At 51.0% G+C, this 15,721-nt stretch overlaps 1 protein-coding gene across 2 annotated transcripts in view; it reads left to right on the top strand.

The window, feature by feature from the left end:
• The window catches only part of HOXB3 (homeobox B3), a 41,624-nt gene that overhangs the window by 15,902 nt on the left and 10,001 nt on the right, over positions 1-15,721 (top strand). The window contains exon 2 of one of the 2 annotated variants that reach the window (XM_023204370.2): positions 525-702. The exons of the other annotated variant lie outside the window; for it this stretch is intronic. The gene's annotated coding sequence lies outside the window, so the exon portion shown is untranslated. The remainder of the gene's footprint in view (positions 1-524; positions 703-15,721) is intronic. 2 annotated transcript variants of the gene reach the window in all.

Below are 15,721 nucleotides of genomic sequence, written 5' to 3' on the forward strand. Positions count from 1 at the left end.
CCCCCCCCCCCCCCCCCCCCCCCACTGGCGCATTTTATTGTTATTTATTTTGCATTCCTCCAGCTTGCAGCTCTGGTAGTTGGAGGCTGGGTAGGGCAGGGGGAACCAACAGGCCGGTGTCCCCAGCCGCAAAAGGGCTGCTGAACTGTCCGTTTAAATGCTGCTGGGAGACTCGTAAAAAATCGTCGTGGACCTGGAGGATGAGAGGGGCGAGCTTTATTTCGGTCGGATTGCGGTGTGGTGTTTTAGTTGCAAGGGGATGCCGAAGCCCCGAGTTGAGGGGGAAAATAGTTCTTAAAAAAGCATATGCCCCCCCAAGGAATGTCTCTAAAGAACCAAATCAAAGCTGCTCTTTGGAAGGTATGAATAGAATTAAAAAAAAAAAAAAGATTTCTATGGAGCTTAAAGTTCACAGCCATTCTGTGTAGACAAGAGCTAAGAAAAATGTGAGAATTATACAGAAAACCATTAATCACTTCTTTTCTTTAAATACGTATCCTCTCTCCTTTGTTATTATTCAACAGCAAATCTCCTCAGACCGGCTGTTGGGGGAAAAAAGTATTAGCCGTCTCTCCCGGATCTGCAAGGGGGAAAAAATTTGGAACCATAAAGTTGAAAACTTTTTTCTCTCAGTTTGGAAGAAGCCCTTCGTCATGAATGGGATCGGCGGAGTTCGGGCGAGAGGAGGCGAGAGGCGCAAAGGTAACAAAGCCCTGGCCCAGGCTGGCGTGTTTTGATCGTTTTATGAGCTCTTTTCACAAGTGAAAGAAGAAACACTCTCTCGCCTCCTCCTTTTTCTTTTTTAACTCTCTTGGCTGGGTTTTTACGGTGGATGCTTGGGCAGGTTTGCTCCCTTTTATGATGACTGATGCTTGGGTCAGAGGGAGAGAGAGAGGGGCCTCGACACCTGGAGAGTGTTTGAATTGGTTGGGACTGAGGTGTCAGGGCCCATGAAAAACCCCAGAGAAGAAGATTGTTCTGTGAGGCAGTTCAGAAGCGCTTTTCTGGTTTTGGAAAATGCAGGCAGGCACAGCGAGCCCCAGCATGTGTGCATGGGTGTGTCTAGTGAGGTCCACATGTGGTCGGTGTGTTCCTGTGACTCTGCTTGTCTACACTGGGGACTGGTGTCCCCTATGCCTGTTTACCGGTGCGATGCTGTTACTGCTGCCTCTTGGAAAAATCAAATCCAGTGCTTGAATGGAATGTTCCAGCTTTAGAGCAGGTATAAATGGATATATGTTCTTGTTTTTATCTTGTGTCTAGCTTGGGATTCTAGACAAATAGGTGCTACTCTCTGGAGCAGGAAACTGCTCAGTTCACAGGCGAGGTGCATTGATGCAGAAATATTTCTCTTCTGCTCTGTCCCCCCAGCCTTCTTCCTGAAGGAGCAATGTTGATTTGGTTTCCCTTTGCTCTCCTAATTTGAGGTCTCTGTTCTCTCCTCTGCAGCCCTGTTTCTTAGGCTGAGGGAGTCAGTGGGCTCTGCAGCCGACCTGAATGTGTTGGCCCTTTCTCCCTGAGGCCTGACTTAGGGTTTGGAGGCGGGAGGCTGGCAAGAGAGAGAGTTCATGGAGAGGCCACATTTTCTAGGCGATTAGCTCAGTATTAGAACCACAAAATGACCTCGGAAGCCCCTTGACCTCGCTGAGACTGGACATTGTGTTGGCTTTTGCCTCCTGCCCAGGAGGGAGAGTCACACCTCTGCAGGGAGAGGTCCTTGGCCCGTCATATGTCCCATCTTCTCCAACCCCCTCTAGGCCCCAAACCCATCTTTGCTATTTTGGAACTTTTGGATTATTTTTCTATTACTGTCCACTGGGGGAAAAGACATAAAGATTTTTAGCCCAAGGGTCCAGTCGGGGTAGGAAAGTAGGGTACTAATCTGTCTCTCTGTACACAGCATCTTCAGCAGTCCAGACTGAAGCCATCCTCCCCGCACCACTCCCAGGTCCAGTTCATCTCTTTACTGTTTCACTTGGAGGGAACTGAGGGAAGAAAGACAAAGGGAGAAGATATGAGAGGTTGGAGGGGTCTAATCCACAAGGCTTCAGAGGGCCAGAGGAATAAACTCCTGAGCTGCGAAGAGAAAGGGCTTCTGCCATGAACATTGTTTCAGAGGCTGTCATCTCTCTGAGGGCTGACATCCAAACCCACAGCCTGTCAACCAATTTTCTGAAGTTCCTTTGTTTAGGAAGCTATTTCTACAATCACCTTTACCTCTTTCCCCTAATTCTCAATCCCCCCAATAACCAAAAAAAAAAAAAAGCCCTTGGAGTGCCTCACCCACCAGAGGAGCAAGGGAAATGGGAGGAGGATCAGTGCAGACTATTCTGAGTACTTTCCAGGGCCTGCTGTCCCAGCTTAGCCAAAGTTTCCAGAAACTTTTAAGAAATAGGAGGAGGATTTGCCAAACAGTGAGCCCTGAACATAGAGCCTTTCCAAAAACTGTATTCTGTTTGCTGTATCTTAAAAATCCATACCAGCAGCCACCCTCTTAGGGAGAGACAGAGACAAAGAGAAAGAGACAGACACAGACAGACGCTGGCTGGGAGGGCGAAACGTTCCCCTTCAGTTAAGACTAGGAGAGACAGAACCTTGCTGGGATATGTGAGTTGTTGGTTTGCATTTTGTAAATGGTTTCTTGAAATCTGGGGACTCTATCTCAGGCAATAAATAGCTGGAGTGGTTGATAGTCTCTCCTTTATCCCTGGGTGGCATGAGTAGAGGGGCTGGAGGCCTCAGGAAGGAAAGAGGATGAGCACAAAGCAAGCTAGGCTGCTCCTGGACCAAAAATACTTGGGGCTCAGGGAGATGTGCATTCATTACCTATAAGGGCAGATAGCCGGTTGTGGGCCCTCTATAGGCTCAAGTGACAAAGACCTAGTCGCAGGGACTTTACAAAGTGCTTTCTGCAATGTGAGGATTAGGGCCCATCAAAGGGAAAAACAGAGAGACCATAGTCAGGGAAGTCTGGGGTTCACGAAGGAGAACTGCCAGATCTCCCACTTCCTTCACTCCAGACAATCCTAGTGCCACTCCAGTTCTCCCAACCTTTTGATTTCTTTCCCTCTTTCTCCCCAGTTCCCTCGGCCCTCCCCATTCTCTCTCCTACTTCCACCCGCTTGTCCTGGGCAGAGGGGGTTGCCTAGTCCTGCCAGAGCTCTCGGAGGCGGCCCCAGCGCTAGCGGTGGGTCTCCCTGGGAAGTGGCAGCTGGGGAGGGGTTCTGGTTGGAAAACGGAGTTGGGAAGTTTCCCAGCGTGAGTTGAGCGCTGACGGATTTGTGATCAGCCATAAAACTGGCGCGTTCAGATTCGTAAATCAATCTCGCCTTTCTCACAGTGTAAACGTTCACTTTATCGGCAGCAAGAAAGTGCTCGGCTCGCGATCAGGCGCTTGTTTATTTGAACGTGGACATTCCCAGGATCCAAAAAGAGTGTGGTCATTTTAACAGAACCTGCCGGCGTGCCTTCATGTCATTTTGCTGTTCTTTTTCTTGTCCTTAAAAATTATTTCTCCATTTTAGAGATTGCTGTCTTCCCACATCCAGCATTTCTCTCTCCTCTCTCTCTCTGCTCTTTATTTTTATTTTAGACTTTAGCAGAGTGTTTTTCTTTGGAGGACCATTTTTAATGGATTTGTGGCCAGAACCTTTCAGGGAGTTGCCCTCGCTGGAGCCGGGAGCAGGGCCCACATCGGGATCAGGCTGAATTCAATACCAGTCTGTGTTTTGTATCTGGACAATCAAAGCTGACCACCTCCCCTACAGAGTCCAGGCCTGGCCGGCGCCCCCACCCCATGAGGCCAGAGCAGATTCCAGTGCTTTTGGCTGGGGCAGAAGCTGTGCAGCTGCCACTGTAGCTGGAACCTCCGAGGCTGAGACGGGGTGGCTGTTTCTTTGGGGTTTGTTAAGACAACCAGGTCCTCAACTTTTTCTCCAGAGTTGCTTTTGGTTTAGACCGCTTCAAACAAGCTGGGGAGGCCCCTCAGACCCCTGCTCCCCTACCCTAAAGCTCATTCTTCCTGAATTCCCCGCCTGCCCTGGAGGCTGTGGTCCTGGCTGCCTCAAGAGCTGCTGAGGACAGATAAGGCTGCGGCTTCTTCAGGAATGTCTTTTCTGCTTCCCTTTGCATCCCCACCCCCACCCCATGCCCCGGCCGAGAACTCTGATTCTAGTTGCACGTAACTGGTCAAGTTTGGGCGGGGGATTGTTTTTGTTTTATTTTGTTTATATTTGAGGTGAAGGGGTCTGTGTGTCTCTCTCTTTAGGCCTAGGGAATAGATAGTCCCTGATATTTAACCCTTTAACAGGCACAGCCGTTCCCCATCTTTTTCCCATTGATCAGCCTCCATTGTTTGTTGATTGGAAGCTCAGGGTGCTAACACCTGGGAAATAGGGATCCTGGGGCTGTCAGGCTGACTTCAAAGCTTTTCTTTTCTTTTCCCTCCTCTCCTGTTCAAATCTCCAGCTGTCTTCACTGGTGGGTTTGGGAAGCGGGGCGGGGGGAAATGAGAGAGGGTGTGACATAGGTGGGGAGAGGCTGACAATCCGATTCTTTTGTGTAGAAACCTTAGTCCCAGTCTTTGTCTCCAGAATCTATTTTCAAACGGTCAGTCACATTTGGTTTCCTATAGTAGTAACAACACAACAGGGAAAAAAAGTCCCCCTTGCGGTTATTCTCAACTCTAAAAGCTCCAGAGTAATCTCTTCACTCTGTCCCTTTTTTGCCCCTTCAAAAGGTACCAGAAAAGATCAAAATGAGAATAAAGCCAGAAGTCCCATTCTTTATCCACTTATACCATGGACTTATGAAGTGTTTATTTTCAAAGTGGCTCCTTCAGAAATTTTGTCCGTTATTTAGGAAGTCCCACTCAAATAAATACCCCCAGGAGTCGGGGAGAAAATGCAGTTGGGGAGGAAATCTTAATCCTAAAGGATGCAGAGAGAAGAACTGGCAGCTGAGAAATCCAGGGCCTTGGAGAAGGGCTCTGTGCCCACCCCACCCCCACCCCCCAGACGCCCCTGCAGACTATTTCTGCACCTCCACGAACTAAGCAGAAGCAAGAGGAGAAGGGAGAGAGGAGAGGTGGGCTGTGGGTAAGTGTGTGTCCAGAGGGGTTGAGGAGCCTCAGATGTAGTAGGTATGAATGTGAGTGTGGGAGACAGACGGAGACCTCACTACTGTTCCATTGGTGGGTTCGGGGGGAACTTATTTTGCAGGAAAATTTCTCCTCCTGAAGGGGAAGGTCATAGTGGTCCTTTGAGCCTGAAATCGAAAGACCCCCTTCCCCCTCCCGGTCACGTGATTCATTAAATAATTAATGCCGAGGTTGCAGAATAGATATGTATTCGTCAGGAAAATCGCAGGCTCGGTCTCCCTGTTTCTGACGTGCAATTCAACTGTCCTTTGAAAAACAAGCCTGTACCCCGAGAAAAAAAAGAGAGAGGGGGAGAGAGAGGGAGAGAGAGAGAAAAAGAAAGGGAGACAGCAATAAAACAGCCCCGCAGCCGGAGCCACACCGCGGGCTGGGGTATTGTAAGTAGAAGGGATTTCTCACTACCTACCGCGTCTTATATGTCCATGTAAATTTATTGTTTGTTATTAATGTTATTGTCGTAAAATGTGACAAATAGCCATCTTCATTTCCTGCCATTTCTCTTCACACGGTGCTCTGTGTGTTTATACCCATTGAGGCATTGCATAGAGATTTTAGGAATATTCTTCTTTTCTCTCTCTCTCTGTCTCTCTCTCTCTGTCTCTCTCTCTCTTTCTCTCTCTCTCTCTCTCTCTCCCTCTCTCTCTCCCTCTATCTCCCTCCCTCCCTCCCTCTCCCTCTCTCCTCCAACCTTTTTCTTGATTTATAGCAATATGGGTGTCAGCTTCTCGGCCGGCATGCCAGCCATTGTGTGTGTGTGTGCGTGTGTGTGCGCGCTTGCGTCTGTGTGTGTTTGTGAGCGAGTTGTGTTCTTTATTGCCATGTCTTCGATAAATCATTTTTCACGGAAAATGATGTGGAAGCTGGGCTGTTCTGCGGCCGGCCGGGAGAGAGTCGCTCTCGGAGGCACTTCCTCCCTCTCTGCTCTGCTCCCAGGAGTTGGTTATTTCAGACGTTTTACAGTAATATATCAGCAGTTAATATGAAAGCTCTATAGCTGGAGGTCTTAAATTACAGCATCTGTGATTATCAATTAAAGCGAGATTTGTATAAATTTGGTAAACCAGAAATGCCTCATTGGCATACAAACCCAGTCAAAGACCACAGTCTAATATAAAAATTATATTTGTGAGCCTGATAGAGCCAACATTCCTGCAGCAGCAGACACAGCTCTATTTTTTAGCGGCTCCCCTCCAGGAGTTTGGCTTCTCCAACTCCAGCCCTGGGTGAACAAACCCAACTCTGAAGGCAGAAGGAGCCTTAAGAGTAAGAGAGGTGGAAGTGGAGAAATAAATTACTGGAGTTGAAGGCAAAGATTTTTGTGATCAATGGAGACCAAATCAAAGTTCTGCGCAATTGGAAAGGGATGGGAGGGGTTCCGTTACATTATTAAAGCTTAATTTATAGGACTGATGTGTCTGGGGGGTGGTTGAAGGTGGAAAAGGAGTTACCCAAATTGGGGGAGACAATGGAGGCAAGCAGAGGGTGAAGGGCAGGGGGAGAAGCTGAAAGCTTTGGCTCCCCACCCTCCTGGCTAACAAAACCAGGAAATGAATTCATACCTCAGGAGCCTTCCTTTGACCTGCTGAAACAAAGAAAAGTTTCCTCAGCAGTGAGGGACTCTGTTTGGGGCTAAAGTGGGGAGAAGTTCTCCGAAGTTTTTCTAGAAATGTTCTAGGAATCAGGTGGTCCCAGAAAGTTGGAGTGTTGGAGGATGTCGAGTGTGTTCTTTTAACTAAGTCCCCATCCAAAAAGGGAGCAAACGGGGTGCAGATTGGAGAGGGAGGGGAAGAGCTGTTAACTTTCCCCTATAGTTTCATGTGGAGGTCACAGTTCCTTCCTACTAGGGGAGAGGCTGCTGGTCAAGAGCAAAGCCAGAGGTGGCTTTGGGGAATGTTCTACACTGTGCCCCAAAGTTGTGATGGATGAGGTGCAGAGGGCCAGAGCCTTCGCCAACTCCAGTCCCAGCTGTTGGCTGCTCATTCCCTGACTGGAGCCAGGCCAACTGACTTTATAGCCACGATTATCTGTGATATTTAACTCTGCCTGCTAGTGTAAACCTTTGAGCAGGGAAGTTAGAGCAACGCCGCACCCAGGTGTTAATTATTCATGGCATCCGCTAGCTACGTGGAGTGGCAGCTCAGGCCCCAGTCCCTGCAGCATCCAGGAGCTTGCTCCCACACTCTCCTCCAAGTCTCATCCATGTTAACAAGGGAGTTAACACACTGAGTCTCATCCATGTTAACAAGGGATTCTCAGTGGGTGGTGGGTGAAGCCTCCCAATTCGGGAGTCTCTGTTGAAAAGGGTTTGAGGAGAAAGAGAAGGCCAGGACCCAAGGCTGGGATGGGTAGAGGCACCTCCTGACCTGGATAAAAGGAACTGAGGAAAGTCTGCATTCAGGGGCAGCTTTGACAGCACTGGAGATTGTGAGGAGGTGGGAAGGGCCGGCAGAGGCAGCAAAGAGACCTGGGGCATAGGGGCTCTAAACCTTTCAGTCTCATTCTCCACCCACTCCTTGAGTGTTGGAGAATCCCCCACACATTCAGTGTGGGAGGCAAGCATTTCTACTTCTCCCTCACCTGGAAAGTGTGGGGTGGTGGAACTGTGAAGAGGGTGAGTTCTCCCTCAAACTGGTGGTCCACAATAGGGCAAAGTCTTGGAGTTTTTGAGAGAGCAGGGAAGGATCACCTCGTCCATGGGGAGGAGGAGGAACATGAAAGAGAAGGAAGAGGGTAGAATCATTTGTATTAGCTTCTGAATTCAGCATGCTTTGAAAGATGGGAAAGATCTGCTCTTTGGGCCAGCCCATAGCTAGCGTGGAGAGCCAGTCCCACAGGCCCCCTTCCCCCTGCCTGCGTTTGCAACTCCTCCTCCCCAACCCTTTTCCATCTCCCCTCCTGCTGCTACCTTTGCCTGTGACGTGGAAGTCCGACCAACCACCCCCCCAACTCCACCAGCTTTTCCTCTTTATTCTTTCAGCCCTCTTCAGGTCTTTGTCTTCTCTGGCCCAGAGGAGGGGAGATGACACTGACACCCCCTCCCCCTCCCTTTCTCCGACACGCACAGACTCTTCCCCAGGAGACAAAGCAAGGGGACCATCCCTTGCCACCATTTTCTGGTAAATCCCCTCATGTGATGCCTGATGTCTTCCATCCAGGCATGTGGGCCTACCCCAAATCAGCAAGTTTGAAAGGACTTTGTTGTTTATATATACATTTGCTTCATTTAGCTATGAAGCACCTTCTTACAAGTCCTGCATCCTCCACCCCATTGATTTGCTTTTGTGTTGTTCAGGGGTTGGGGTAGAATGCATCTGGGAGACAGAGCTCTGGGATAGCCGCTGACTCTGTCTTCTCCCGTAATTCTCTGCTGGTGTCCTCTCTATATAATTGCAGTGTTTATCTCTGTGCCTTTAAGAAGCCAGGCTGCTAACGCTTGCTTTAGTGACCAGAGGAATTGTATAGAAAGATGAAGAGTGAGGAGAGGAAGAGAGGGACCCAGAGAGAGGACAAGCAGCAGGATCCCTTTCTGGGGTGGAAAGTCAAGGCTGAGCCCAAGGAGGGGATGACAGGGAGAGTGGAAACAAAGGCCAGTCAGAGGGGAAGGGAGGCTGTCCTGGAGCAAGGAGCCCCACAACTCACAAGGGGACGTACACACACAGTTAAGTGAGAAGGGAAGTGGGAAGGAAACTACTCCCTTTGTCCCCTTCTCTCTAGAAGATAATTTCTCTGGACAGAGGGTGGGTTCCCCCACAGACGAAAGGGAAGAAGAGACTCAACCTAATGAGTGAGCCCAGAAGTGACTTCTGGAGACACTCGTAAATCCTTTGCAAGTCTCCATTCAAATTCACGAAAGACAGTGAGAGAGGTAGAGTTTGAAAAAGACAAAGGGGCTGTGAGAAAGGAACCGAGACAACAGAGATGGGTAGAAAAGACAGAGAGACCCAACACAGAAAAAGAGCCCAAACACCTTGGGGAGCAGGCACAGAGGGAAGCTCCTCCAGGCTCCCTGGTCCCTAGTAGCCTTCTTTACAGGAAGCTGCCCAAAGCCCAGGCCATCTCAGAAACAACTAACTCTAAAGTAGGCCCTTGGGGGTGCTAAATCAGGTGTGAGGCAGCTGTGGCAGGATCTGAAGTGGCAGGGAATGGCCAAGATGACCAGGACACTTCAGCCTCCACCACCATCGCCAGCATCAGTAACTTAATCATTGGGACCTCCCCAAACAGAATTTCATCATGGGGGTGGGGGAGTTGGGACCAGTCTTTGACACCTGGACCCTGCAATCCTTTCTTGGCTTTTCTTCCCCTTTGTGGGTTTGGTCTCTTTTTTCTCTAGGGACATGGAGAAGTTGTTGATCTTCCAGCCGCCTAAGAACTTTCACCTCCATTCCACATCTCCCTCAAACTCCCAGCCTTAACAAGCGGATGCTTCCCCTACTAATCTCCTTCCTCCCCCACCTTACAGGAAAGAACAAGAAAAGGAAAAAGGGAAAGAAAGTTCCTACCAGCCTAAGCCGCTTTAGAAAAGTCGAGGGAAAAGGGGGGATGCAAATCTTTCTCGCCCCTCTGATCCTTCCCATTGGCCCCTCGCCATTGCTCTGTTGCCTCCATTGCCCCCCTCCCTGTCCCCACTCCTGTCCTGCCCAGAACTCTCTCCCTTCCCCTCCCTTCTCTGCCGGGTCGGACATATGGAACCCATTTCGCTGGTGACATTGAAGAGCCGCCGGTGTGCCCGCCTTCCGCCATGGCGCCCCCGGCGCTCCCCACGCCTCGTCGTTCCCCTGTCAGTCGCCGCTCCTCTCGCCTGGCAACTTGGCCCGCTCTCAAAGCCCGAGCCCAGCTCGGTGCCAGACGAGCCCGGGGTTCCCGCAGCCCCGCGCGGCCCGGGCGGAGTGGGAGCTTCTCAGGAAACCGGCGCCTGCAGCGCCCGGAGTGCCAGATCCGCGCGCTCCTGGGGCCCTGGAGGCCGAACAAAGCCGGGGGCGGGGGCGGGGGCGGGGGCGGGGTGGGGGCGAGCGCATCCGGGCCTCTCCCCCAGCTCGGCGGGACGCTAGGGGGTTGCTGGGGGTTGAGCGACTAGGATGCGGCTGGCTGCGGCGGCGGAGCCCCAGCCGGGGCCGAGGGTCCGGGGCCTGGCAGTCGGCCCCCGCGTGCACCCAGCGCCCGGCCGCCCGCCGCTGCCCACGCCCTAGCGGAAGACCGCACAGGTAAGTGTGGGGTGCGGAGCCGGGGCGCTCGGGTACTGGCGGGGGTGCAGAGGTGGGTGGCTGAGACCCCCGGCCCCAGGCCTCTCTCCTGGGACAGGCCGGGATCCGACTTGCAGATGAAAGCAACTTTGACAGGCCTGGTGGGGGCTTCGAGGGGGTAGAGGGACCTGGGGTGGAGGACGAGTGTGGAGGAATGTGGAGCTGTTTGGGTGGGCGTGTGGACTTGATCGTGTTAGGGGATCGGAGAGCTCTCCCACTCAGGAAGGGTGTTGAGGCCCAGGAGGGTTTTCCAGGGCAGTTGGGAGCTGTGGGTACTGAGGGAAATGTGAGGGGCATCTGCTAGGGGCAGGGGGGTTGGGGAGCGACCGCTGGGTCAGCTTCCACAACCCAGCTGCCACCATTGCCCAACCCTTTAGCACCTAGCGCGTTATTTGAAGCCAAAACTACAAGGGATTGCACTGAGGCTGAGTGTCAAGCCCAAAAGATAGGAAAGGGGGTGATTTATGGCTTCAGAGAAGCTGTGTTTACTGCTGCCTGCTCTGGAAACCAAAAACCAAACAGAGCAGAGCCCAGAGAAGCCCCTCTCCTTGGAGTGGGAAGCGATGCCAGCCAGACACACTGGGATTTATTTTCCCAGATGAGTGAGGATAGTGGGAACTGTCCCTTTGCAGGCGCACAGTGTGGTGGGTGTATGCAAAGCAGGCACATGTGTAGGTATGCTTGTGTACTGTGTGAGTGCATCTGCACATTGGGAGCTGTATGTACTCCAGGTGGGGCTTTGCGGATGGGTTTGCAGAATCACTTTGTGAGCTGGGAGATTGGGAGCCAGGATAGAGACCCCATGTTCTCTGGTTCTGGAACTCTGGGATGGGGTAGCTCTAGACACATTGCCCCTTGTCCTGTCCGCATAGTAGTGCTCTTTCCTGCTTTTTTCTTCCCGCAGCCACATGCAGCAGAGCCCACTTGGCCTGGCCTCCTGTCCCCTACCCCTCTACCCTTTCCCTGTATGCCTCCTGTACCTTCTGCCCACCCAGCCTCATCTTCACTTTGAATTTTTAACTTTGTGGTGGGAAGCCAAGGAATTAATGAGTATGGTTGGTTGAGGAGGGGAGGTCAAAAGGAGAAAAGGCTTGGTGTGGTAGGGAAGATCAGGGAGATCCATGGTTTGAGGCTGGACCTTGGCAGCCTTGTGTCCCACCATTACTGCTCAAATTCTCCCAAAATCTCTGTTTGGGAGTGGGGAGCAAGTGAATACAAAGACGAACAGAGTAAGGGAGCCATGCAGGATGATGGGGGTGGGGAGAAAAACATTTTGACCCCCAGATAGTAATTTCCGAAGGCCAACTAGTGGCTCTTGCATTTCTGTCCAGACGCCCAACTTTGCCTGGAAATTGTTTTGCATTAAATTTTCTCAGCCGCAGAATTATCTTTCCTCGCCTCCAGCTAAACTTGCATTTTTCCACCAGACACTTGGGCCCCGCACCAATGAAATCTGAGAGGAAGCGGCTGGGCCCTAAGTGGCCGTAATTTAATTGATTTTATCATAAATCATCAACTTGATGAAGAACCCGAGGTTTCAGTGAAGTAAATTGATATTAATGGGAGTTTCTTGAAATGCAAACTCGCTGCATTGTTGGGGCATCTTGAGCTGGGGAGGTAGATTACACATTTCCCAGGAGCAGGGAGCAGAGACCCGGAGCCCAGCACAGCTTTGGGGGTAGGGAAAGCAAGCTTTGAGGTGCAGCTGCTGGCAGACCTATTTCTATGAGGAAGCACACCAGAGCGTGGAACTTTGTCATGAGGGACACAGTCTTGTCCTATGGACCCTCTAGCCATTTGGGGGAATGCTGGTCTCCAACTGAGGGGAAGGCAACTGGGGAGGCTGGTAGGTGTATGGGCAGGGAGGGGGTCGGGTGAGAAGGCTCGGCTGGTACAATGGGTGGATTGATGCCTGGTTAAAAATTGCCAGGTTGAAACCTTCCTCCTTTAATTAGACAAATTAATTATTTACTGCTTAAGTTGCAGTGTCTAAAAATAGCACTTTTGGTTTGGTAATGAGGGTAGAAAACAACCCACCGTACACACAGAAGAGCAGTAAAACCCAGTGCATGAGCCTCTATGGGGCAAGGGAGGGCCAGGCACCAGGTTGGTGCTCAGTGGTGGTAAGCATTTAAACCCCAAGAGGAAATACCACGAATCTGGTCACGATGGTGCCGGTTATTGTCTGAACTCAGTTTATTACTTCTTATTGGCACTCACTTTTACATCAGCACATGGAGAATAACTAACATTCAGTCCAAAAAGAGATCTTAGAGATCTTTTGGCTAAACCCCTTCCCTCCATATACATGCCTGTGCTTTACGGAAGGGGACACTGAGGCCCAAGGAGTGCTCTGCCTCATGTCACACAGCCAAGCTGGAACATCTGAAATTCAAGCCTTCCAACTCCCAAGCCTATACCAAGTATGACTCCAGACAAATCACTTCCTTGCTCTGGGCCTCAGTTTCCTGATCTGTAACAATGGCAAGAGTTGGACTGGACACTTCCTGATTTCTCTCCTGTTCTGAAATTGGGCACCTCTGTGTGTACCCATCCTCAGCAGGACAGTGCGTGGGAGGCACTCCCTTGTGTGTCCTGGAGCTCTGTGGGCATCTGGGTATAGAAGTTACTGCATGTTTATTTGCAATATTCAGAGTTTACATACACCCAGAGCAGTGTATGCTTACTCCATCTGGCTCTAGGAAATCCACTGGAATCTGGACTGTTCCTCCTTTTGAAGGTGCCCTTATTCTCAGCTGCGAAGTAGCCCCAAGGAGAGCGGTGGAACTAGAAGGCAGTGGAGAGGGGCCAGCTAACTGGGTTTGGTTGAGATTGACATTTGGAGAGGGGCTAAGGAAAGAAGGGCTGGGCCTTACTGAGCAAGACCCTTTCCCTGCCAGGCACTGGGCTAAGGCTTTCGTTTGTGTGTGTGTGTATGTGTGTGTGTGTGTGTGTGTGTGTGTGTGTGTTTTGAGATGGAGTTTTGCTCTTGTTGCCCAGGCTGGAGTGCAATGGTGCGATCTCCACTCACTGCAACCTCTGCCTCCCTGGTTCAAGCGATTCTCCTGCCTCAGCCTCCTGAGTAGCTGGGATTACAGGCATGTGCCACGACACCCAGCTAATTTTGTATTTTTAGTAGAGACAGGGTTTCTCCATATTGGTCAGGCTGGTCTCCAACTCCCAACCTCAGGTGATCCGCCCACCTCGGCCTCCCAACACAGTAGGTTTTTAAGGTGCCCCCTACCCCAGCCCAGGGACTGAACAGTGGTTTCAGAGTTTAGATTCTGTGACAGCAGGTGCCCCCCTTCTCAGCCTCACCCCAACCCTGGGCCTTTGAGCCCTCGCTTCTTGGGAGAGGCACACACAGGGTGCCACAGCACTCTACTGGGTCTCCTCTAGGGTAGCCAGGACAGAGCCTTCAAGGTGGAAGACCCCCACTCTATACTTGCTTTTATTTTCCAGCTCCTCCCCCAGCTCCAAAGGAGTGGTGGCTTCTCAGTTGCACGGTTGTGAGCAAGGAAATTTCTTGCAGGATCAGGGATGTGAAGAGGCTAGCAGGGGAGGGGAGGGGAGGTTTCCAGGCTGCCTTGGGAAGTGTGGTTTGGAATATGTATTCTGGGGGAGGAGGGAAGGAGGTGGGAAGAGATGGGAAACAACCTCATCTTTGGGGCTCTGGAAATCTCAGACACTGGGCAGATAATCCACTTCCTAAAGCCTAGCCCTAAACACTAATTTGAGAGAGAAAAAAAACCAAAAGGACTAGCAGGCCCAGACTCTGTCCCATTCTGACTTCAGAATTTTATATTTGGAGACAATTTGGAATGCCCTTTGCTGATTGGTCATTAATCCACTGAGTTATTGTCTGCTAAACAGAGGTCACCAGGACAGAAACATCCAGTCTGTCAGGAGAGGCCCGCTCAGCCTCAGGGACTGGGCCTATTCCTCTTTTCCTGCTTCTCCCTCCCTTTCCCAGCACCCCATGCAGCCCCCAAGCTGCCCAGGATTTGCAGCCTCCCTTCCTCTGCCTTCTCTGCTCTGCCCACCTTTGTCTCAACACTTGCTGGGGGTGGGGTTTGCCAGGCTAAGGCTGAGCTTCCAGATGAGGCGGGAGCCCTGATTCAAATTGGGATCTATCATCACCAAGGAGCCCACCTGCCTGAGGCTCCCAACTCGCTGGCAGCACCACCATCCCCTCAGCATGTTCAGGCGGCCTCCGTGGTCATTGAGTGGACTTCGCAGACCCTTGTGGCTGCCCTTTTTGTCCTACCACCCCTTCATAGCCTCGACTGGGGAGAGGGCAGCACCCCCACACATGGGGTGGGGAAAAAGTACAGCTTGGATTTTTCTTCATCCACTGCAGCGACCTTTTTCTTCTTTTGATCCCCACTATTGCTGAGCAGGGTCTATGCGGGCCTCCTCTTCTCCCTTCCGGGTGCCCCTTTGTTTCCTCCTGCTCTGGCTTATTGGAGAGCTGGAGATGGGGATCCAAATGCCAAGAGCCTTCTTCATTAGCAATTCCCACTTTACAACCCCCAGCTTTGAAATCTTTATTAATACTTAAGGGAAAATGGAGATTCGGGTGAGTGTGTGAACTTTACATCCCTCTACTAGGGCTACAAAGTTGGGCAGTGAAGCTGGAAAACAGTGTGGGACCGGGAACTCAGACAGGGCCAGGAAGAAACACATCGCTAAACATCTGAGAACCCCAGGCTCCCAGGTCCTAGCTCCCCAGCTAGCCAGTGGGCTAGGCAAATTTTGTGCTGATTGAGTCAGGAGCAGCATCCTTGACTGCCCCAAGTCTGAGATCGGAAATCAGTTTTAAAAGAGCCAACCAGTATGCCCTTATTGAGAGAATTTTTGTTTGCTAGTTGATGCATTTCTAGGGGAAGAGAGAAACAGGCGCGATTCCTCTGAGGTCTATAAGGGCGGGTAGCCCTTGATTGCTCCAGAAGGTTTAAAGTTCTCCCATTGCCTGATACTGGGTACCCAGTAGGGTGGGGGATAGAAGTGCCAGAGCGAGTGCTCTGGCTCTGAAGAAATGGAATGGAAAAGGAAAGGATGTCTGTGAAGAAGGGCATTTTCTCTAATCTTTACCCTTATTATTTTTTTTTTACTTCATTAGTTTACGCTAGTGTCTCTCTTACTCAATTTTCATCTTTTTCAATTTCTCTTTCTCCTCCTTTCTCTCTCTCTCTCTCTCCTCTCTCTCTCCTCTCTCTCTCTCTCTCTCACACACACGCGCACACACACACATCCCACACATGGGCACACACACAAAGTTTCGCAGGTTTCCCTCCCAAATCCAAGAAGAAATTGTTCT

Source organism: Piliocolobus tephrosceles, chromosome 16 (genome assembly GCF_002776525.5).
Source record: "Piliocolobus tephrosceles isolate RC106 chromosome 16, ASM277652v3, whole genome shotgun sequence".
Taxonomy (NCBI): domain Eukaryota; kingdom Metazoa; phylum Chordata; class Mammalia; order Primates; family Cercopithecidae; genus Piliocolobus; species Piliocolobus tephrosceles.